Source organism: Mirounga leonina, unplaced genomic scaffold (assembly GCF_011800145.1).
Source record: "Mirounga leonina isolate KUSES-001 unplaced genomic scaffold, KU_Mleo_1.0 Mir_201, whole genome shotgun sequence".
NCBI classification, from domain to species: Eukaryota; Metazoa; Chordata; class Mammalia; order Carnivora; family Phocidae; genus Mirounga; species Mirounga leonina.
Window position 1 is genome coordinate 9125681 of NW_023270504.1, and position 25786 is coordinate 9151466.

The 25786-nt window shown below is 39.1% G+C and overlaps 1 long non-coding RNA gene across 1 annotated transcript; it reads right to left on the bottom strand.

The window, feature by feature from the left end:
• Positions 1-370: 370 nt before the first annotated feature.
• Positions 371-24830, bottom strand: LOC118025574. Its single transcript, XR_004683356.1, has 5 exons — positions 24719-24830; positions 19645-19708; positions 16274-16375; positions 15314-15414; positions 371-1214 (listed from the first exon to the last, which is right to left on the bottom strand). It is a non-coding gene; the product is annotated as an uncharacterized LOC118025574 (long non-coding RNA).
• Positions 24831-25786: the final 956 nt, after the last annotated feature.

Here is a 25786-nt window from a genome sequence, read left to right on the forward strand (position 1 = left end):
GGCCAGAATCAGGGAACGGCTGGGCTGGGTGGTTCAGGCTCAGTCTTCTTGCGAGCTTTTCTCAGGTGTCTTCCGAGACTGACCTCATGTAAAGGCTTCACTGGGGCTAAAGGTGGCCCCCTCACACAGTTGGCAAGTTGGTGTGGCTATTGGCAGGAGACATTAGTTTCTTTTTTATTTTTATTTTGTTTTTATTTTTTTTTAAGATTTTATTTATTTATTTGATAGAGACAGAGATAGTGAGAGCAGGAACACAAGCAGGGGGAGTGGGAGAGGGAGAAGCAGGCTTCCCGCTGAGCAGGGAGCCCGATGCAGGACTTGATCCCAGGACCCTGGGATCATGACCTGAGCCAAAGGCAGACGCCTAACGACTGAGCCACCCAGGCGCCCGAGACATTAGTTTCTTTCCACCTATGCCTCTCCACAGAGCTGTTTGAATATCCATGACACAGCATCTGACTTCTCCCAGAGTGAATAATCAGAGAGCACAAGGCACGGCGGCAGTCACCTAGCCTCGGAAACCATTACCTCTGTCTTACTTTATTGGTCACACAAAACAGCCTTGATTCATTGTGGGAGAAGATCATGCAAGGGCATGAACACCACAGAGGAGCCCTTCTCAGAGGCTGGCTGCCACAGCTTAGAATAGAAAGCTGTGCAGATGTTTTTTAAACATTACCGAACTGCAAAACCATTAACTTCTTTTCAAATATATATATATTTACATGTAATATTATACATAGAGAACAGCAGAGGTCTGATGAAAAGACATTCAGATTTTAGATTCCAAGGCAGTTAATCATCTATTTATTGGGAATATGCTGAATGCCCACAACCATGCTAGGAGCATCTTAAGGGACATAGCAGAAGTGATAGAGCAGTCTCAGGATTCTATCAGAAGGATATCTTTGTGGAGCGCCTGGGTTGCTCAGTGGGTTAAGTGAGCTCAGGTTATGGTCTTGGGGTCCTGGGATCGAGTCCCGAGTCTGGCTCCACACTCACCAGGGAATCTGCTTGTCCTTCTCCCTCTGCCTCTCCCCTGCCCTCCTTGTGCTTTCTCTGTCTCTCAAATAAATAAATAGAATCTTTAAAAAATAAAAAAAAGAAGGATGTCTTTGTAATATATTTTCAGAATGGTGTTCTCTTGCCAAAAGTTAGGCAGAGTTATGCCTGCACCTCCAAGTTCTTTTGGGAAATTCTGCTTTTCTCTTGGCCTGAAAGAAAGTAGAATGCCACCAATTAGGAACAGGGACAATTTTGTCCTTTCATATTAACACAAGATACAATATGGCAGGTCTCATTTTCACAGAGAAATCTGTATTTAGCTATGCTTTGTCGTAAATATTGGGATGCATCCAGCATGAGCAGATACACTGGAATTTTCCTATTTTCTACATTTACTCACAAGGGACAAAAGTCTGGAAGGTATGCACCAAACTGTTAAAGGAAAGCATGTGATCAGTAACTGGTTATCTGCTTTACACGTCTCTTTTCTTCTAGAAACAGCAACCCTCTCTGATAAGCCACCCCTCTTGCTCTTGTCAGCTGTTCCAAATGGAAGCTACCACTGTCTTTTCAATTCTCTCTCTCTTTGGCTGCAGGACTTGGCCAGTTGTGCTCCCCGAGAGCCTCTGGCCACTCTGCTTTTCTAACTAGCCTCTTTTAACAGGAGGAGAAAGGCCTCTTCCCTCTCTGGTCACAGAATGATTCTTGAGCTGCTGGTGGCCAATTTCATTCCAAGCAGAAAAGAATCAGTCTGAGAGAATGAAGTTAACATGCAGAGAAAAACAGGAAGGAGAAAGAGCCGCTCCTGATCTCCTAGTGTCGATCCAGAAGGCTAGCTCACACAACTTGCCCTTCCAAAGGCTCCATTATATGAGCAAATAAATCCCCCTATTTGTTTAAGATGGATCAAATTGGGTTTCTGAACTTACACCCATAAAACCCTGATGAGGACCTCTGGAGATGGGGTTGGGGAGATTATTCTGCTTTCAACTTTATACATTAATTGTACTAATCAGGCTTTTTCGGGGCAGGGGGAGTCTGCAAATGCTAGAAACTCTATTTGAGCTAGCATAAAAAAAAAGAAGGAGTTCATTGGATCATGTTCCCAAATGTAGGAAGGGCATCTGTGCAGGTGGCCTGAGGAATATCTGGGGTCAAGGATCTAAATGCCATAAACAATTTCGCTGTTTTTCTTTCTGGATCTCAGCTATCTTCCTCTTGACCTGCAGGCTTGCTTTTTTCACCCTGTGGGGACATGGCCATTGCTGGCAGATTCTAGGCTCATATTTTCCCAGAAAGTTCTTCCTCCCTCATCTTGAATTAGCAAGAATCTCAGGGAAGGATTCCGATTGGCCTGGCTTGGGTCACATGCCCATTCCTGCACCAATTACTGGGGCCAATAATGTAGGTACTGTCGTTGCCCAAATTGGTTCACATACCCTCTTTATCCCATAGCCAGGGATGGGCAGGCATGTAAGAACATGGCAGTTCCTATCTAGGAGCAATGTCTAGAGTGAAAGAAAAAGAATTGTCCTTCAAAAGGGAGAGAAACTGGCTTGACAGGGTCACTGGAGAAGTCATTACCATAAGTATGGCAGTAGATGCCCAATATTTTTGTGTTTATCACAATTCTATATTGTTCATATATTTTATAACACATAGGTAACCCTTTGAAAAGATATTAAATCTATATTATATGCTTATTTGGTTTTAATATTAAATGCTTTATACCTAAAGTAATATCAAATTTATAAGAAACCTCAGAAATCATCTGGTTTGATTACTACCGATGCAAAATACTTTTTTTAAAATTTAAATTCAAGTTAGTTAACATATAGTGTAGTATTGGTTTCAGGAGTAGAATTTACTGACTTATCACTTACAAATAACACCCAGTGCTCATCCCAACAAGTGCCCTCCTTAATATCCATCACCCACTTAGCCCATCCCCCCACCCATCTCCCCTCCAGCAACCCTCAGTTTGGTCCCTATATTTAAGAGTCTCTTATGGTTTGCCTCCCTCTCTGTTTTTATCTTATTTTATTTTTACTTCCCTTCCCCTATGTTCTCTGTTTTGTTTCTTAAATTCCACATATGAGTGAAATCATATGGTATTTGTCTTTCTCTGACATATTTTGCTTAGCATAATACACTCTAGTTCTATCCATATTGTTGTAAATGGCAAGATTTCATTCTTTTTGATTGCAGAGTAATATTCCATTGTGTATATATACCATATCTTCCTTATCCATTCATCAGTTGATGGATATTTGGGCTCTTTTCATAGTTTGGCTATTGTTGATAGTGCTGTTATAAACATTGTGTCCCTTCAAATCAGCACTGCAAAATACTTTCTTAAGTTGTCCCAGACAACTTCCTATCTGCAGTGATTGAAGAATAAGTGAAAAGACATTTCTTTTGGAAAACAAAAAATTGGAACGTAAGAATTAAAGCACAAGTTGACTAAACTAGAAGCTATTAATTGATCCATAGTCATTGTATTACCTTGGAAAAACAAATATCTATCTGATTGTCTTTTCTTACTCAAAAATGAGAGTAATAATAGTAATACTATTAATGTTTTAAATACACCACGGGGGGTGGGGAAGCCTCCAACATCTTAGAAACACAATCTACAAGTAACAGTTTTAATCATTTTCTTTGTACTGTTATGAAAATAATATCCATTCCATTAAGGTATAAAATTAGCCTGAAATGATGAATGGTAACTTAAATTCAATTGGTATATTATTTCATATTTACGGAACACCAGTTTGTTCCAGATCCCTTATAGGATACAAAATGTGGTTGGTCTGTGTTCTCCTAGACTTTTGAGTCCTTCAATAAAAAGTCTATTTGCTGTTCAGGAACACTACAGTCTTTTGTCAGTGAAGTGTTTTCTCCTGAAGTAAACTAAAATTTTAAAAGTGTAAGTAGTATTCACAGTTGAGAATATTTGGAAGGATGTGGATTGGCTATATCTGTCATAAGTGTTTAGAAAAATATGACACTAAGTATAAAGGCACTAAGAAGGTAAAAATCAATATGAAAGTAAATATTTAAAAGAACAATTCATGCAACATTATGTTTGTCCTGCTTGAATATTCAGGTGAAATAATGATTAATAATAACAATAATTAATAATAACTGCCAGTCTCTATAGGTAGGTGCGAAAAGCTGTTTCATCCCTGAAATTCCACAGGAACTTTTGTGCATCTAAACCAAGCTGCTTCGAAAATGGCCTGGGTCCAAGGTAAGGTGGACACTAATTGGCTAGGGATTTGTGCAAATGTGCTCTTGTCACTTGGTACAGTGGGAAGGACACGGACAGATGTAAATTTCAATCCTGTTCCACCTATTGGCAGTGTGAATTTTGACCTGTCTTACTTAACCTTCATAGACTTCAATTTCCACATCTATGTGTAAATATATACACATATATATTTAAGTATATACAAATAAATTTAAATATATTAAATACATATATATATACTCTCTAACAGCAGCAACTAATTTGCAGACTTGTGTGGCTTACATGAGATGACTCTATGAAGTAGAGTGCCTGGCATGTCGTAGGCATTCAATAGATATTAGCTGAATGGTATTTATATTATTCTGTTGTGAGATAGCCTCACCTCCCTGCAGGATAATATGGTTTAAAGAGCGAACTGTACAACTGTGAGGACAGTGAGATCAGGAAAATTGATGGTTGGCAGAGCACTTGCGCGAGTAAAGGTTTCAGGCAGTCCTAATAGATTTTCCTTCCTGTGGGTGGGAAAAGGGGAGTTCAGACTTTCTTGGGTCTCTTTGCCTTGCTCATTCTATGCTGCCTGATGGTCTTCTGAATATGTCCCAAGTCCTTTGAAGTGCAACCTATAAACCAGTGCTTAACCTGAATGGAGCCTGTCCTCAACTCCCCACCCCTCACCCAGACCCCTCAGGCTTCCATCTTGCTTTGTCCCATCCATCCAGCTGTGAGAAGGAGATAATACATAGCACATTGCTGATGTAATGCTTTAGTTGCTGCAGGTTTTTATTTTGAAATAACATTAAAACCAGTAAGATGTGGAACTAAGGCTATAAAATTAATTATGGTTAATTAGCAGAATGATACATCTCCCAATGATTACAGATTGAGGGTTTAAAGAGAGAACTGTCATTTAGGGAGAGTTTGTGGGGATGCAGCTCCTTTAATCTAGCAGTACCTGGGCATGGTCATTGCTTCGCAGAAAACTGGTCTTCAGCTTCGAAGAGTCAGCACGGCGACATGGGAGCAAGGAATCTAATATTGCTAACTAAACTGGCAAGAGCTTGCTGAGTTAAACAGAGTGACAAATTCTTCATTTAAATGAGAAACGTAGCTGACAAATGGAACAGAAGCTCCAGTTCATTTGCTGGGTGCATTCTCTCCTTTTGAGCAGCCAAATGCAGAAGGGAGCTTAGTGAGGAAAAGAAACGTAACTTTAACGCAGGAGCAAGCCAGTCTTGAGGGGGATTGCGTCCAGGTCCAGGTGAGGCTGATGAACCACACCTGTCACTCACAGAGAGCACCAAGTCTTTCCTAATGGAGGTGCCACATTATTGGTAGTTGGACTCCCCTTTCCGAGGCTCCTTCTGTTTCTGTAAATAAAATCTTTCTTCATTCATTATATCTATACAGTTGTTTTTATTTTGTCTTCCTTTATTATAATCACATCCATTCATACCTTCCTCAAATAATACTTTAAACACCTTGGGGTGCCTGGGTGGCTCAGTCGTTAAGGTCTGCCTTCGGCTCAGGTCATGATCCCAGGGTCCTGGGATCAAGCCCCGCATCGGGCTCCCTGCTCAGCGGGAAGCCTGCTTCTCCCTCTCCCACTCCCCCTGCTTGTGTTCCCTCTCTCTCTCTGTCAAATAAATAAATAAAATCTTTAAAAAAAAATACTTTAAACACCTTGAGTAGGGTTTGTTTTGTACATGTCCCCCAAAAAACTCTATTCACTATTGCCAGCATTCTCTTGGGTTGCTCTTTTTTTTTTTTTTTTTTTAAGGATTTTATTTATTTATTTGACAGAGAGAGACAGTGAGAGCAGGAACACAAGCAGGGGCAGAGGGAGAGGAAGAAGCAGGCTTCCCTCGGAGCAGGGAGCCCTATGTGGGGCTTAATCCCAGGACCCTGGGATCATGACCTGAGTGAGCCGAAGGCAGACACTTAACAACTGAGCCACCAGGCGCCCCTCTTGGGTTACTCTTATGTATCACTACTATCATCTCTCCTTTATATTAGGAAAATAATCTTTTTCTAGTTTCTTAAGTTCTTAGAGAAACACCTTACTTTCCTCTATCAACATTAGTAATAGGCTATGTTAAGACTTTATTTAATCTTCAAGGCTCTGGAAGAAGTAATTAGCTAATTTATGTCTATAAATTATAGTGGAATCAAGTTTTGCCTTATGGATTCTGAGTGCTAAGTTGAATTGTATACTGCATTCGGACAGATTAGCCATTCAGCGGCTGGATTGCTCATTTAGGTGGCTGGAATCATCATGTCAACAAACTTGCTGACAGTCTTTTTAGAATGCATCTGAATGACTTGGTACAAGATTCTTTTCCATTTGTGATTATATGTACCAGGGAAGACTTGAAAATTCTACTTGTCAGTAATGATCACCATTACATAAGATTAAGTGGCTGTCTTCAAACGGTAGTCTACTCAAGAGAAAAAGGATTCCGGGGGGACTTCCTAGACATTCAGCTAAAGTTACCCCTTTGCCAAAATAGCTAGTTTTAAGAAAAGAGCTCTATCAAAACTGGGAGTTTTTAAACATTAGTGTAACAAATAAAAAAGGAACAAACTCTTGCTTCCATAAATGGTATAAACGTTGGGAATCAATGTGTGCTGTCCACTGGAGTAATCCAAAGTCCTCACATAGCAATTATTACATTACAATGCAACAAATATGCATTCCACCTCTTCTTGCTTATTATTACCCACCTTCTAAACTCGCTTTTTCCTTATTTCATATGAATATATAATTTTGGCCAATTCCTTAACATTCTTTCCTCCATATCTTAATTTGTAAATTAGAGATCTAATAAAGCCTCACTGATCTCTCTCAGGTCTCAACTCACGGTTAGCCGAAACCCTAGATCATTCGGTCTCTCTCTACCTAACTACAGGATACCAGTTGTTTGAGGTGATTCTGAACGCTTCTATCAGAGAATCTTGAAGGCATACAGGATACCATGCCTTAGATTGAATAGAAATTGAATGCCAATAATAAGTGGTCATAATTAGTGACAACATAGTGATTCCTGTGACAGAAGCATGATAACACACCCAACAACTCAAACCGTGTCCTAGTTTGGATAGGCTCTTTCTTGAAATACAGTCTACATAAATCAGTTATATCAAATAATAAACCCAATGCCTCCTTGAAGCATTTTTTTCCTTTTTTAACTTTAAATTATTATTATTATTAAATTTAAATTTAAATTATTAAATTATTATTTTTAACTTTAAATTATTTCTTTTGAAATAATTCAAATTTACCAAAAAGTTTCAAGAGTAATACAAATAACTCCATATACAACTTATACAAATTCACCAATTTTTAAAAACTTGCTACATACATTATCATTCTTTACTGTTTTTTTTTTTAAAGATTTTATTTATTTATTTGAGAGAGAGAATGAGACAGAGAGCATGAGAGAGGGGAGGGTCAGAGGGAGAAGCAGACTCCCCGCCGAGCAGGGAGCCCGATGCGGGACTCGATCCCGGGACTCCAGGATCATGACCTGAGCTGAAGGCAGCCGCTTAACCGACTGAGCCACCCAGGCGCCCCTTTACTGTTTTTTTTTAACCATTTAAGAAGGTGCACACATCATACCCCTTTATCCTTTTACTCTTCAGTGTGTATTTCCAAAGCACAAGGTTACTCTTTATATAATCACAGTACAGTTATCAAATTGAGGAAATTCAATATTGCTAGACTACTTTAATCTGTAGTCCATGTTTGAATTTTGTCAATTTATTTGATCATGTATCCCATTTTCTCTCTTCTATATGGGATTTTTGTCTAGGATCGTGCATTAGACTTAATTGCCATTTTTCTTCATTCTCCTTTAATCTGAAACAGGTTCCCAGCCTTCTTTTGTCTCTCATGGCATTGACATTTTTGTTTTACAGCTGTTGTTTTATGAAATATTCCTCTGCTTAGGCTTGTTTGATGTTTCTTCATGATTAGATTCAGGTTATGTATCATTACATTAAGTGATGTTACGTCCTTCTCAAGGTATTCCATCCATGGTGGACCCATGATGTCCACCTCCTCCTCACTGGCAGTTTAATTTTGGTTAGCTAGTCAAGATGTAGTCTTTTTCTCCCCTGCATAGTTACTGGCTTTCCCCCTTGTGACTAATGTGCAATCTATGGCATCATGTCTACTTCTTAGACCTGTGTTTGCACCAAATGTCAGGACCATTATAGAATTAAAAAAAATTTTTTTTTCTAAGTATGTAACGATTCCTGCCATGTTTATGCCGCACCCCCCCCCCAATCCATGTGTAACAATGATACAGAGCCAATAGAACATAGTGATTGAGACTATAGATTCCAGATTGTGATGGCTTAGGTTTGAATCCCAATTCCACAACCTCCCTGCTGGACAACTTTGGTAAGTTGCCTTATCTCCTTGTGCTTTAATTTTAGCATCTATAAAATTTAGAAGGTAAAAATACTGCCCTAGCTTATGGTGGTGTGGTGGGATTGACTTGATAATATGTGTCTGGCACATAGTAAGCACACAATAAATATTGGCTTTCTATGTAATGTATCTTTCTATTTTATATAAAATATATACTTCTTCAGAGCACTCTTAAAAAAAAAATACAGGATAGTAACTACAAATCCAAATAATGAGGTAACATTTTTAGATGTAGCTATATCATTCTTCCGCTACCAGACCCAAAACATAAACTTAGCCAGATAAAATATTTTTAAATCCCTCATGCAAGTGCTTTGACTGTCTTATTCATTTCTTGAACAAATTCACAACCAGCTCCTCCCAGGTGCCAGGCACAGATGTATGACCGGGTGTATGGTGACGAACCAGACAGCTCTCGGGGAGATCATACTCTAGTAGACACACAAGTAGTATATAAATTAAGATAACTGCAGGTAGTACCAAGCGTTCTGAGGAAAACAAAAGAGGGCAATGCAATTGAGGCTGGGGTGACAGTGGAGAAGCCTTTCGGTGACATTTTTAATGTCTCTTCGTTGCTTATCTAACAAACATTTTTATAGATTTGTGATTTGAACTGAAACAAAGTGAAACAAATCTTTCCTAGTACATTAAGCTCTCTATAAATAAGATAGGATCACAGTTAAATAATCTTTTTCAGTCTTGCAGAACATGTATCAGTTAAGCTGATCTTGAATAAGTGCTCTTCTTAATTGAAAATATGCCCCTTTGTCATCATCTCTTATTAATTAAGCTGCTGAGGCTGTTGATTACCTAGTTCTACTTAGAATCTAGTTGCGTAAACACCTCTTTCCTTCCCTTAATGAGTTTTCTATCCTAGCTTTTATGGATACAAGCTATCCTTTCATTTTTTTTTTTTAAGATTTTATTTATTTATTTGTCAGAGAGAGAGAGAGAGAGCACAAGCAGGGGGAGTGGCAGGCAGAGGGAGAAGCAGGCTTCCCGCTGAGCAGGGAGCCCGATGCGGGGCTCGATCCCAGGACCCTGGGATCGTGACCTGAGCTGAAGGCAGACACTTAACTGACTGAGCCGCCCAGGCGACCCCAAGCCAGCCTTTCAAATATGCTTTCTAATGTCCAAAAGTAAACAAAACATTGAAACTTACCTCATAGCATGCATCATCATTTCTTAATTTCTCCACAGTCTCCCATTTGCCCCCTCCAGTGCTGCATTGGCCTCAGAGATTGTAATATCCCCATATTACTTTTCGTGGCTTGTGAGATCCTACTTAGGGTTTTTTATGTGACCCCCCCCCCCACTTGGACATGAGGTTTTCTGGGTTTGAAAATCAGACAGATTTTCATTTGAAACTGGGATTTACCACTTATGGCTGTGTGAATTTGGGAGGGTTGCTTACCCTCTCTGAAACTCATCTCTAAAATGTAGGACAATTTGAAGTTGGGATGAAATTAGATTATGGATGTGAAAACCTAATACAGCATTTTGCCTGGAGTTCAAGTTGTCCTCTTTTTCTGCTCATACCTCTGGTAAACCTGTGTAGAACTGAGTCTTTCCAAGGAGTCCCTGAAACTGGCCCTACTCTGCTCAAAATAGTTTCTTATCCTGAGAGGACAGCAAATACCTGGATGATGAGGCAAGTTCCAAAACTACCTCAACAGGCTGGTCCAGGATTTCTTAACCTGGGAACCATGGACCCTAAAGCACAGGAACCCGGGTGTGCCTGAAAAAGCTCAGAGGTGTGAAGGCATGGAAAAAAAAGCAGGCTCAGCCCATTCTGACTTGTGTGATCTGTGTCCTGGTTGACACAGCAGACATTCTTGCCCTTTCTAGCTCTTCTCGATAACTAGTTCTGCCCCTACTTCTTGGTGAAGCATTTACACGGCATTGCTATTTAATTGCTAATAAGTTAAAATTTAATGGTTTCATCATAATCCTTAGTTCACAGTACTGATGCATCTATCAGTTGCACATCTTTTTTTTTTTTTCTTTTCATTATTGTAATTGTGCATTAAGAGCCTGGCTCAAATAATTCAGTCTGCTTGGAGGTTGGGGAAAGAGACTGAGCACCAACAGAGAATTCTTAATGCCCAGTTGCATATTTTTTAGAGACTAAAATTCAGCAAGAAATCATGGGATATGTTGGAAGTTTTGCAAAGTATTTATGGTAGCCTAAGGCAGCAGTTGGAATCATTTTCTTTTTGTTAAAACTAGATGTTTGGTTCTGATTACAAAAATAATACAATCTCAAAACTGGAAAAGTTGGAAAACAAGCAAAGTGATTATATAGTATTCCAGAACAGTAGCTCAGAGAGTATTTTTCAAGAATGTGATCTGCTTCAGAATCTCCTGGTTGCTTGTTAACTCTGCCGCTTCATGGACCCTCCAGAAGTACTAACTCAGTATCCCTAAGGCCGGGACCCAGAATCAGCACTAAATGAACTCCACACATGACTCTTCAGGCAGACGAAAGTCCTACAGCTAGGCTCTTACCATATATTTAATTTCCTGCCCTTTAAGTACTAATTTTTCCCCCAAGTATGTAAGAGCAGGTAGGATTCTGAAAATGTCTGTTTTGTAAAATGATCTGCGGGGTGCCTGGGGGGCTCAGTCGGTGGAGCAGCCCACTCTTGATTTGGCTCAGGTTAGCATCTCAGTGTCCTGGGATCCAACCCCAGGTCAGCTCTGTGCTCAGCTGGGAGTCTGCTTGAGGTTCTCTCTCTCTCTCCCTCTCCCTCTGCCCCTCCCCGCTAAAGTAAATAAATCTTAAAAAAATAAATAAAAATAAAATTATTTGCAAACTTCTATTAAAAAAACAATTTGCAAGTTTCTGGTGAATTCATGCTTTGCCAGATTAAAAAAAAACAACTTTCTATGACAGGGTGAGTACAAAGTGTAAGAAAAACATTGATCAACTGGGAAATGAAGTGCCAATTTACATAAATTTGCCAACAAGCCCCACCCTCACTTATAGGCGGAGGTCATAAAAGCCTAAAGGAGTGCTGAATGAGAGTGCTTGCATTAGCTCTTTGGTTTGAGTCTTAGTTCCCATAGGTAAGGTATGAGGCTAGGACTGTATGCACTCCTGTTTGGGCCACAGAGGCAAAGTGGACTCCACCCCAGCCTGAGGCATCCGCATTTTACCTCCCCAGCCCCAGTGTTTGCTTTGGGTTCTGTGGCCTTGAAAGAGGTCTGGCAACTCAGGATGAAGATTCTGCAAGTGCACAGTGGGCAGGCTTATACCTGGGTATGGCTTTGTCTCTGTGGATTTAGGACACCATGTACAAGTATGCTGTTTTGAGCATCAGGACTCACCACAGACATGGTTAACTAATTCTGTCAACCATTTTTTTTTTTTTTTTCCAAGCAGAGTTACATAAAGGAGAGTACTTAGAAAACGAGCTTTGGGGTCAGATAGACCTGACTTCAAGTTCTGACCCCAACACTCCAAACTATGTGAACTTAGGTCTCAGTTTTCTCCTATGCAAAACAAGCACAGTTTCTAGCAGGAGATTAAGAGTTTAATGTCATAATGTAGATTCTGAGCATGACACATAGTCGTCTTAATAAATGACGCTATAATTATTATCTTTCCACTTAAACTTGGAACTCCTACTCAGATACACATCAGAGAAGGGAGAAAGGATGGAATGAATGCACCTAACACCGGGGGCAGGGGGGGGGGGGTTCTTTAGGAGGGGGAGGAGCGCCGTCTGAAGGTGCTAGTCTCCTGATTCTGATTGGGTGGCTGTACTCAGGTCCAGGCTCTACGCCAGCTAACTGATGACTTTCCGGCAATTCCCAGACATAAGCAGAGGACACCTAATGGCTGAAGGGTTGGAAGAAGAGCAAATCTGAGCATCTAGGGCAAAGCCCTAAGCAACTGTGCCAAACAGAAAATGTGGCTTTCTACTTTACAATATATACATGTTTATTTTTATATAAAAATGATGGTTTTTCCCTCCCCAAATCTTCACGTTAAATTGGTAGTCTAGGAAGCTGCACTATGTTTATCCTAAAGCCTCAGATGCCACTGGGTGAGTACATACAGAGCAGTTTGAGAAGCAACCATCTCAAGTCTAGGGAACAAAGCCCATATTCCCTCTTCAGGCCTTCAGAATCCAAATGCTATTTACTTCTCCACCCTCTGAGCCTTCCAGACGCCTCCCCACTTGTCAAACATAGGAGGTCCTCCAGTGCCTCATGCCTTTATTCCTGTGGTTCCACCCTGCCTGAAATGAAGGGCCTTCCTTCCACCTCTCCCCTTCCCTGCTTCTCCAGCATGCCAACTCCCCCTCCCAGCTCCAGTGAAAAGACACTTGTGGGAAACCTTCCCCAGCATCCCCAGACGGGTCACGTGCCTCCCCACAGTGTGCCTGCCCTATGTATTGTTGTCACTCTCCCTAAGGAGATGGACCTAGTTTTATTCATCTTTGTATCTCCTAATGCAGGGGATACTTAGTAAGCATTCAATAAATAGTTATGAACTTCATTGATTAACGGAAGGCAGACAACTGGAAAAGAAGCTGTTTTAAAAGACTCTTCTCTTCCTCACGCCCACGATTGTCCTTTGCACAAAGAGGATAGAATGAACCCAACATTTTAAAGGGAAACTTTCTGAATGAGGTTAGCTCACATGCATTAATAAGGACCCTAGAAACCTGGTACAAACCCTGGCTTTGCATCAGTGATATGACTTTATTATTCTTCCCTTTCATATTATATATTTTGAGGGAAAGAACTTTTAAGTTAAAAGTTTGTGATTTTGCAAATGGATCAAGTGTTTGTAAAGAGAGGTAAGAGAGGATTTGCTGAAACTGGTTTTTTGTTTTCATATTTTTAGTTTGTCAGAGCAGGATAAACTCAGTTCTCTGGTGATTTTTCTCAGAAGTTTTCCTCTTTAAATAGGTCGGTAATGATATAAAAAAGCACGCACACACACACACATGGGCACACACATGGACACACAGCTGTTGAGAAGGTAAAGAAGCAAAGCCATTATAAGAATCCACTGCTCTGGGAATCTTGCTATATTTGGCTTTAAATAGACAATAAGCACAGAAAATTGTTGGATGCAGCAGTTCCGTTCATTTAATTGCAGATACTAGAAATAACAACAACCAAGAAAAAAACAGGGAAAAAAATCTCCTCTAAGACTAGTTTGCTCATAAAATGTGTTACTGCTCTGGGGATTGGCATCACCTTCTACCTACTATTATCTTACCGATTTTATATACAGTGCTAGGGCATAAAATATCTTAAAGAAATACATGACCAGAATTAAAAGTTTATTTTTAATTTTCCTTCCAATTCCTATTTACCCACAAGTCTCATTGTCTTTAGGGCCCACTTGAGAATCCAGTTCAAGAATTATTTATTGAAATTCCATTAGGTGTCGGGTCTGTGCATACTTAAGGATTTCAGTCCCTGTTCTCTAGTAACTGACAGTCTAATCAGGGAGAGATGTAAAGAAATTCATACAATACAACTAATTTATTAAGTCCTTTACAAATCTCAAATTCACTTGAAAATGCATATCTGTATAAGCACTCATACACTGAGGTCTACAAAGAGGCAACAAGAAGGATGGGAATTTGAATGTAATATTTTTAACTGAGAAATATATGATAAATTATTACAGGATAAGCCTAGCTTTAAAAGAGATGTTTCTTTATTTTAGGCAAAAACTGTAATAATTCTTTCCCACTAAAATGGAAAGTATACTGCTAAATTTTTTTTTAAAAAGACAAATTTTAAACCATGAATAATTTCCTCAATATTTTGTACCTGATTCAACCTCACTGAATTACTTAACATTTTCAAAAAAATAGAAATTGTCAGCCTTTTTTTAAGGGATGTTTTCTGAGGTTACTTGTTAGTGGATAAGCAAGGAATTTTGAATAGGATTGTTTCTCCCTAAGTATGGGTCATTTCTAGGTGGTTTGGGATATTGCTGAATTTTAATTATGTTTTCTTTTGTCTTGGTGAGCATCAAATGGTAAACCTCCATGAACAAATATCACAGAGACCTCTGTGGTTGGAAGTTGATCAAAGAGAATTCACAATGTCCAGAAAGAAAGGTACGAGGCTGTGAGGTGAATACTATCCAATTCCTCACCCCTAGAGCCCAGGACACATAAGCACTCGATAAGTGTTGAGGGAGGCTAGTAATCTACCTTGAAACTCAGAGAGAAGAAAAAAAACAGACAGTGAAATGGCTTAAGAAGTTACCACACATAACAACTACATCCACTGGGAGATTTTGCTTCCAGGAGCCGTTGACTGTAAATACTCCAGGAAGAAAATCAAAATACTTCTATGAGATCTGATCTCCCTGCAGGAAAATAGCATTGGTGTTATTTATTTATTTATTTTTTATTCATGACAGACAGAAAGAGAGAGAGAGAGGCAGAGGGAGAAGCAGGCTCCCAAGGAGCAAGGAGCCCAATGCGGGACTCGATCCCAGGACCCTGAGATCATGACCTGAGCCAAAGGCAGACGCTTAACCATCTGAGCCACCCAGGCGCCCCGCATTGGTGTTATTTAGCCAAGACATTTATACTCTTGCACCCTTTACAGAAAAATCTGCAGAGAGAGAATTTACTCACTGAAACTGTGATTCAGGCTTGACTTGCAAAATGACTGTAATACCCATTCTTATTGTGGCTGAGCACGCTTGGGGTAGATTCAGGTATTCATATTCACACTTCTGGGGGTAGAAAGGAAAAGGAAAACTTGAATGATGCTAATGGGGTAGTCTATTTCAAATATTTGAAATCATCTGCTACTCATAAAGTGGAATTGTGACATTGGAAGCTAGACCTCCAGTAAATGAAATCTCCAACGGGTTATGAAGGATTCAGGGGAAAATCCTGGTGCTCTTGTCTTCCCATACTGCATTGAACTTACTCCTATTGTAAAATTTCTCCTTCTCCACTTCACTCTTTACATTAATCTTTTTGACAGCATAAAGGCTATCTTATTCACCAATGGATTTCCGGTGGTTAGTACACTAGCCAGTACATAGTAAGTCCTTAAAATATTAGTTGTTAAAGAAATACATAGACTGGGGCGCCTGGGTGGCTCAGTCGTTAAGCGTCTGCCTTCAGCTCAGGTCATGATCCCAGGGTCCTGGGATCGAGCCCAGCATCAGGCTCCCTGCTCTGCAGGAGGTCTGCTTCTCCCTCTCCCACTCCCCCTGCTTGTGTTCCCTCTCTCGCTATCTCTCTGTCAAATAAATAAATAAAATCTTTAAAAAAAAAAAAAGAAATACATAGACATCCATTAAGTTAATCTGTTGACCAATGGATATGCAGTGCTATGTTATATGTATGATGAAGCACCATGTTAGAAAGTTCTCTTTCTTCTAGAAGCCTAGATTTTTAGTACCAGTCTTTAAAATTAAGATAAACAACAAATAATACTGTTGATACAATTTAAGCTATATATAAGAGCAGTTTCAATGATGCAAAGCATTATAGTCATTCCTTATACATTGCAAAGGGCGGAAAGATTGTGCATTTAATCTTTTCATATGATTCCAAGATAATCTTGGAATGTCCTCGCACATTCATTTTTTATAATTGCAGGTGCCATTGGGTGGTTCCCTGGAACATATCTTTACACTCTGGTCCAGTGGATTTTTAAAAAAAATATCTTCAAGACTGTTCCTGGAAAAAAAGAAATAAAGAAATAAACACCTATGGATTTGACAGTGCGCTCCCAAATGTTGTATTAAATGCTTTCTTTCCTTATTTCATCAAAACAATGTTGTCAAGTAGCTATTATATTCCTATTTTAAGAATAAGGAAATTGAGGGGCGCCTGGGTGGCTCAGTCGGTTAAGCGACTGCCTTCGGCTCAGGTCATGATCCTGGAGTCCCGGGATGGAGTTCCGCATCGGGCTCCCTGCTCAGCGGGGGGTCTGCTTCTCCCTCTGACCCTCCCCCCTCTCATGTGCTCTCTCTCTCTCTCTCTCATTCTCTCTGTCTCAAATAAATAAAATCTTTTAAAAAAAATTTAAAAAAAAAGAGTAAGGAAATTGATATCATTATTTGTAACCTCTCAAGGAATGGGAAAAATCTAGATTGGATGATATTTATGGCACAACTGTGCTCAATTCTGAAATATATTAGTACTGAAAGGTGTCTGGAACAGGTAAAACAGATCAAAACTCTGCTCCCCAAGGAATAACCACCTATGCCATCATCCACTGTGATAAATGCATGCAGTATGGTTAAATGTATCCCACAGGGTCTTTTAAATTAATTGGATTGGAACTAGGAAACGTTAAGCCTTGTGAGTGAGGTTCCTTCCTAGTGCAGAATAGGAAAGTCAGTCATCTTTGAGCACAAGCTTCCCTATTTGATTCACAGACAAATGCTGGAGTAACACTCCTCACTCCAACTCAGTCCTTAGCATTCTTATCCCAAATTTAAAACAATTTGGATGTGTATATATATATACATATATATATATATAAAATTATATATATATATGTATGTGTGTGTGTATATATATATATATATATATATATATTCCAAATTTATAGCTCCAACATGGACCTCTCTTGAGTCTAGACACAAGGATAAACTGACTCCTTGACATTTCCCAACATGCCCCATGTTGGGTTCTTCATATTTTTTCCTCAAATCCTCTCCTCCTGCAGTCTCCTTCATCAATGGCAAATCAACTGATACAGCCATTCATAACTGGCACTCCATTACCTGTTTGAACTGCTCTCTCCTTTGCTCACTCTGTCACAGCCACATGTCTTTCCTTGCTGTTCTTTAAGCACACCTGGCAAGCTCCTACCTCGGGACTTTTGCACTTGCAGTTCTCTATTTGGGATGCTTTTCCCCTAGATGACCCCATGGCTCACCATCCCTCAGGTTCCTCACCATCCTCAAGTCTGTACATGAATGTCACCTGAATGAGACCTTCCTATCTAACATTGCAATTTCTCCCCTGCCTCCCAACATCACCAGCACTTTCTACCTCTCCCTTCTTGCTTTACTTTTCTATTTTGTACTTAGATCTAACTATGCACTTATTTTTTATTAACTATAATTCATCAAATCTAAGATGCCTTTGATTATAAGATACAATATTATTTTTTGTATCACTAAGAAAGAAAAACAGCTGCCAATTATAAATGCAAGATAGTGTTGAAAAAGCCACATTAGGGGCGCCTGGGTGGCTCAGTCGTTAAGCGTCTGCCTTCCGCTCAGGTCATGATCCCAGCGTACCGGGATCGAGCCCCGCATCGGGCTCCCTGCTCGGCGGGAAGCCTGCTTCTCCCTCTCCCACTCCCCCTGCTTGTGTTCCTGCTCTTGCTATGTCTCTCTCTGTCAAAAAAAATAAATAAAATCTTTGAAAGAAAGAAAGAAAGAAAGAAAGAAAGAAAGAAAGAAAGAAAGAAAGAAAGGAAAGAAAGAAAAAGAAAGAAAGAAAGAAAGAAGAAAGAAAAGCCACATTAGAATTTCAAAAATGTTGAAGTGTGAGCAATTGTGCATCTTAGGCTTCATGAAATAGGGTATTTTCTTTATTGTATCTCTCTCCCACTAGAGTGCGAACTCCGTATGGATGTGGATTTTTTTTTTAAAGATGTTATTTATTTATTTATTTATTTATTTATTTATTTATTTATTTATTTATTTATTTGAGAGAGCACAAGCAGGGGGAGCAACTGAGGGAGAGGGAGAAGCAGACTCCCTGCTGAGCAGGGAGCCAACATGGGGCTCCATCCCAGGACCCTGAGATCATGACCTGAGCCAAAGGCAGATGCTTAACCAACTGAGCCACCCAGGCACCCCTGGATGTGGATGTTTATCTGTTTGGTTCACTGCTGTATCATCTGGCACATGGTAGATAATAAATATTTATTGAATGAATGTTAAAGATCTAATGAATAAATGAATAATTAGAAGCTTATATGAGCCAAGTATGACTATTCTAATTGCCTAGAAGATTGAAATCTAAAAAGAAAATGATCATGAGGGGTGTCAAATTATGGTCTGAATTTCCTAGTTTTCTGGAACCTCTAGAGACAATGAGAGCCCAGTATTGCCAGGATTACTGGTATTCTTCAGTTGAATTTATGCAGACCATCCAACCTCACTGGAAGAGTTTCCTGGAAAACTCTCTGCCCCCAAATGTTTACCTGGCTAGTTCCAAATCACTCAGATTCTCAGCTCAAGTGTTACCTCCTCAGAGATGAGTCCCAAGACTGCCCAATCCAGAAAAAGGAGCACATCCCCCCACCATTCCCACCCGCACCCCCTATCTTGCCCAACCTTGCCCAATCATTCTGTCTCATCACCATTTTGTGTTTTCTTCATAGTGCATGTCACCATATGAAATTACAGGTGTCTCCCCTAAATCCCACTAGAACACAATCCTATGAGAAAGGGACATTGTATATCTTGTTCCTCTCTGATGCCATCATGCCCAGAACAGTGTCTGGAACACAGGAATTGCTTAGTAATTATTTATTGAATGAATGAATATACATGGGATATTTAGATCTCCCCCCCAAATCTGCTTTCCCCACCCAGACCTAACAAAGTACCAGAGAGTATTATTATTGAAGTAATTTCTCTGAGTGAAGCTTTAAATACTCAGGAGAATCTGATTATAAAGTACATGTGCTATTTGGCAAAGATCACTTTAGCCAAGGGGTACCTATTAGCAACTGAGTAAGTACTACCTTGTCAGATGAGCAGATTTTTATTTCATCAAAAAAAAGCCCTGAGGGCTGGAGACAGGTTGGTTAGAGAAAGACAAGTGTGGTTCAGAGCAGGGACTGTGACAGTGAGGGTTCTGAGGAGCTAGTTTCCTGGAGCCTGAATGGGAGGTAGGAAAGTTGGAATAACTAGAGGACTGAATTTGACATCTTTAAAATTTTGTCTAGGACCTGACTATGCCCAAGGGCTACTTACCCTTGCTTCCTTTCCTTCAGTTTCTGCTCTGTGAGGTTTCCTCAGCACCTTTTTCTGGTCATCTCTGGTCATTAAAGAATGGTGTTGGTTAAATTCATTCCTAAGAATTTCATTGTTTTTAAGATATTGTAAATGGGGGGTGCCTGGCTGGCTCAGTTGGTTGAGGGTCTGCCTTTGGCTCGGGTCATGATCTCAGGGTCCTGGGATCAAGCCCCACATCGGGCTCCCTGCTTGGTGGGCAGTCTGCTTCTCCCTCTCCCTCTGCCCCTCCTTGTGTGCTCTCTCTCTTGCTCACTCTCTCTCAAATGTATAAATAAAATCTTTAAAAAAAATTTTTTTAAAAAGATATTGTAAATGGGACCAATTCCTTTATTTCTTTTTCAGAAAATTCACTGCTAGTGTATAGAAATGCTACTGAGTTTTGTATGTTAAATTTGTATCCTGCAACTTTAATGAATTTGTTGATTAGATCTTTTGGTTGAGTTTTTAGAATTTTTGTCAATACTTAGCATATGAAATATGTTAGATACTACAGTAAGCCATTTACAGATACAGACTTGTACTTAAGGGTTTAAAATGTATAACAGAAATGTTCATGGAATATGATAATTTGACATATTTACAATCATATTAGTTGACATTATTTTATTTTATTTTTTTAAGTAATCTCTGCACCCAATGTGGGGCTTGAACTCAAAATCCCAAGATCAAGAGTCGCACGGTTTACCTACTGGGCCAGCCAGGCGCCCCCACATTAGTTGATATTAAACCATTATAAAAATCAATTGTTTGGGTACATAACAAACAAGTGAACAAAAAGAATGTTAATTAACTTATCATAAAGTTTGGTTAGTGAAGCATAGAGACATATGGGTAGCCTTTTGTTTTTTTACCAGTAAAGAAAGGAAATACATTATTTTCCAATACCAGAAAATTATTTAAAATGAGAAAGTTTTAGGTAAAAAATATGCTACTAACTTTATGAAAGGAGAACTCCAACAGCTCATATTTGTTATGCTTTCTGAGATAACGATAAGAACTCTTAAAATAAGTGTAATCAGCAATTAATATCTAGTTGCATGCAAATTTAATTTAAGACTCTTGTAAATTAAGTGGAAAATCCATCCTGAGATTACTTTTTTGGTATCAGAGATATTTTAAGGAAGAAACAGGGCCTTTGAAAGCATAGGTCATGGCTTAATGTTATTGAAAACACTAATACTGATCATATATGAGTAGTATTTAGTGGAGCATTATCATTTCATAAATTTGTACAAAACATAAACTAAATTTTCAGTTATAAGAAAATAATCACACTCTTACAAACAAAAAAAAAGGAAAAGAAAAATCGTTTCTATTTATTTTAGTTCTTTTTCCAGAAAAAAAAGATTATTTGTACATTATTTGTACAATGCGATCTTGAGATCTAAAGCTTTATGTCAACCTATAATCTTCTTTCTATAGTTAAAGCGAATTCTATTTTTGTACTATCTCTAATGGAAAGAAAATGTCTGTTTAGCATATAATTCATAGGATATCTCTTCCTATATCAAGAGACCCTCAAATTCTGTACTTAATAGACCAGCTGATGAATAAAAAAAAATCTCAGCTTCATTGGCTTTCATGTGGGGAGGAGGAGGGAGGAGTTTATTGGAAGGACTCCAACCAGTATTTACAAGGAAAATTTAAATCCACTTTATTTAGACATTTCAGTTTTCTCCAGTTTACATATTTCAGATCTTTAAACTTTTTCCTGTGGGGCTTATTTCACAAAACTTTAATTAGTTTTGTGGTTCTTTCATTAGGTCATCTCAATTCTTTTTTTTTTTCCTACCTAATAACATGAAAACTCTACAACCAGTAGATTTCTTTAGAATCTCTGAATTCTAAACATGCATTTATATCCCCTAGAAGTTCATTATGCCAATCAGCTTGTAAGTCAGAATGTGTGCGCCCTAGACCAAGATTGTTCAAAATTCAGTAGAATATGAAGAACAAAATAAGAGGTTAAAAAGAAAGATTAAAAAAATGTGTTGTGGGGATAATGCTATGCATATTATGGGGATAACTTAATCAGGGGTAAGAGAATTCAAAACTTCAAACACAGATAACCCAATAGTTACTGAACAACTAGACTTGTGCATTTGTATTAATCCTGTGTTAAAAGCCAGATGTTTTTGATTATCTTTGAAGAAGGATTTTGTGTGTAGAAAGATTATTCAGAACTTTTTAATTAAAGTTACAAATTCTTAAGAGTAGTTTTTTATTAAAGTGTTAAATTAAGCTTAAAAATAATATTCTACAGGGGCGCCTGGGTGGCTCAGTTGATGGGCGTCTGCCTTGGGCTCAGGTCATGGTCTTAGGATCCTGGGATAGAGCCCCTCATCGGGCTCCCTGCTCAGCAGGGAGGCCTGCTTCTCCCTCTCCCACTCCCCCTGCTTGTGTTCCCTCTCTTGCTGTGTCTGTCAAATAAATAAATAAAATCTTAAAAATAATAATAATAATAATATTCTACATTCAATAAATACTTCCAATCATATTTAAAGACCATCAATTAATGCTTGATTTCACTTACAGTTAAATGAATGCTTTTGAACATCTTAAAGTCCATTTAAAATTTAAAATACTCATTTTTTTTAATACTATAATTGTCTGATTTAGCAAAAAAAATCTTCCTGGTATCAAATAAACCATAAATCTAACAAAATAAACTCACAAGTGCAATGAACTTTAACTTAACTATTCTAATATGTATATCAACTCAATAAAATTTTAGCTTAAATCACAAGCCTAAATCCATTACATATTATATGTTCTAAACTGTAACAAAAAAACTGATCTGTTTACTAGCCAAATTCCAAACATTGAAAGTACCCAAAATACTAAGTATGTACAGATTTCCTAATACAAAATATATTAATACCAAGAAAAATTTTCTAAATCTTTGAATTGAAAGAGGCTTAGCCACCAATGAAGTAATTATGTCATCCTTTATAGTTTGGAGGATTACCTCCCCATGTAACTTTTACATCGTGTTTTCAGCTTGCTGAAGCCTCATAAGAACCAGATGGTACAGACCGAGACAATACTGGGTCCTTGTTTATGACACTGATGGGGCATACTGAACCCCATTTTTAACCTCTAACAGAGAAGTGGTCATCATTTAAAACAAAAGGTGGTCACTTAGCAAAAGACCTTAGATTTGGGTCATTTCATTACCTAATTTTCAAGACATATTAGAATTTGTGACACCCACTCTTGAAAATGCCTCGTTGGGGGCGCCTGGCTGGCTCTGTAGGTAGAGCATGTGACTCTTGATCTCAGGGTTGTGGGTTAGAGCCCCATGTTGGGTGCAGAGACTACTTAAAAATGAAAATCTTAAAAAAAAAAGAAAGAAAATGCTTCATTGGATTGGATTTTGTATTTCTTTGGACTTTGAGATATTTAAATGTCTTTTTAGTCAAATGCTTGCATTCTTTTTATATATTTTCATAGTTTTAGAGTCACCCAACCCCTACAGATCTCAAAATAATAATCCGCTAAGTTCTATCTATGTCTAATGCATTTGTCTGGTTATTTTATCCTAAGTTCTAAGATCACCCAATGACACCTTACAAATCCCCTTCTAAAAATGTGTCCCAAGGAAATATTTATAGATGTGCAAAAGAATTTAACCACAGGGATTTCATCACCGAATTATTTTTAGTAGAAAATGACCTAAATGTCAAACAAAGTCTTTTTGTTATTTAAAAAATTCCATAACAGGCGAAACCAAAGTTTATTTCTTGTGTCTGTTTTCATCTAGAATCTACCTTATGGCATTGCACGTAGGTGTTCAGTAAATGCTTGTTAGCTGAATAAACAACTGGGTAGCCCCCTCGAACATTCCTCTGCAGCAACGGTGACACTAGGATCACAGCTTGGGAGGACTTTATATTGCAGAACATCTTCATGAGCCCTTCTTTAAAATAAACAATTGACATGGTCCAGGCCTTAGGTCAAGTGCTATGCAAACTCACAGCCTTAACCCTCTCTTTATAATAATAGGACATGGCCCCGAAGCCCTTTTGTGGAAAATTCTAGATCTGCCATTCCTCTGTAAGATGCAATTGTGAAAAGAGAGAAAGGAAAAGGAACTTCTTGGTACCCTTTGTCACATTTGTCTTTTAATGAGAGCAGTGGCTGTGGAAGGAGAGTGGCCCCCAAACCAGCTAAGAGATGCGTCTTCTTTGTTGTCAATCATATCCGAATGCTTACCTTTCACAGAGTTTGTACAGTAAATAGGGATTCCTTTTGTAATAAAGTAAAATAGACTTTTTTTTTAAGATTTTATTTATTTATCTGACAGAGAGAGAGATAGGGAGAGCAGGAACACAAGCAGGGGGAGTGGGAGAGGGAGAAGCAGGCTCCCCGCAGAGCCGGGAGCCCGATGTGGGACTTGATCCCAGGACCCCGGGATCATGACCTGAGCCAAAGGCAGATGCTTAACTGAGTGAGCCACCCAGGCGGCCCTAAAATAGGCTTTAAAATGATGCTTAAATTATTCTATAATCTGCTCTGAACTTTCTTCACCAATTGTCTAAACGCTCTTGTTGGTCACTGGTAGGAACACAGACACTAAGGTAGTTGTACACCACGGGCTTCGGAGGCTGGGGCTCTTCTCCACACTGTGCTGCTAGTCATCGTCTTTGAAAATTCTACCTACACCACATTCAGAGTAAACCTGGCAAGTCCGAGCGCAGAAGGGGGAGTCTAGAAAATATCCCAAAGCTTCAAGACAGGCCGGCCTGGCTCCTGGGAGCTTTGCTTCCCTCCTTGAAACGGAAATGCTCACGGGTTTTCAAATTCAAGATCTTTCCTAAGTCTTCAAGTAAACAGTCAGGAAGTTCTGCTTTGCAAGATGAGGCAGACCAATAAACAGATAAGACTATGCAGACTCTACGAGGAGTGTAGACAATGTGATTGTCAAAGTTGAATGAAAGCGTAAGATTTACTGAAAAAACAGAAAGGTCAGCAGGCCTGAGGAGGAAGAGTGACAAGTAGGAAAGAATCACAGGAGTTTACTACTGCCTACCCTGGGTGGAGTTGCTGGTAGTCGTTACATCGTTGGCGGTAGTCCTGGAAGGCTTGCTGGAAGAGGTGGGGTTTTAGCAGCAGCTTGTCTCAAACAGAGTTATCATAGAAATCCATGTGATAACAAATTTTGCACCCCCCCAAAATTGTGAGATCCAGTAAGTAACTGAGGAAACAAGAAAATATTTCTTGAGGTTCCCAGTGAGACCCTCAAAATATTTGAATTAATAGTACATTGGATTATTTTAGAATATGGTTGATAGTCTCCTCCCTACCCAGTCCCCATTTCAATCCCACCTCCACCCCAAGAGCTCATGATCTCCCTCCATACTTTGATTTTCCTGCCCCCGTGCCCCTCCCTCAATTACTGTTTTGAAATTTAAGAACAGCAGTAGAAAATCAGTGATATGTGATACAGATATGGACATGTATGGGATGTGCAACAAGGTGTCGTTAAAGGCTAATGCTGGCTCTGCCGGGCTCTCTGAGCCTATTTTGTCATAGTTAAAGTGAGAATAATAATGCATACTTGTCAACATTGCCGTCAGATGAAATGAGATCATGTCTCTGAAAGCACCGAGCCAATGCTCAACTTAATATGTGATTGGGAGATAAACGGGTATATTTTTCAAAATATGAAAATATGGCCAATAACAGATTTCTCTGTTATTTCTCATTTCCGGTCAAAGAAAATTTCAGTCATAATAGCCATATCCAGCTTAACCATAGTGTTAAGAACAACGTACTATCCTACTGACCATGAAAATGCAGAGATTTTGGATTTACAATCCTTCCATGTGGCTTGAGCATGTAGTCCTAAGTGAGATCAAAGAAAGGCTTCTTTCTAAACCTAGTTTCTTCCCTCCTACCTCATCCGTTGTCTACGTTCTGCTCTCGCACAGGTCTCACCTCTTCGAGGACCAGGCCTTTCTCGGCTGCTCTGGGCTACCTCACCCTTCCCTTACTGAGTACTCCCATTAGCACTTTCTAGCTGTGAAACTCCAACAGACACTTGGCCATAAAGACATTTTCATCATGTAGTCCCCAGTTTTTGAGCACTTTATATTTG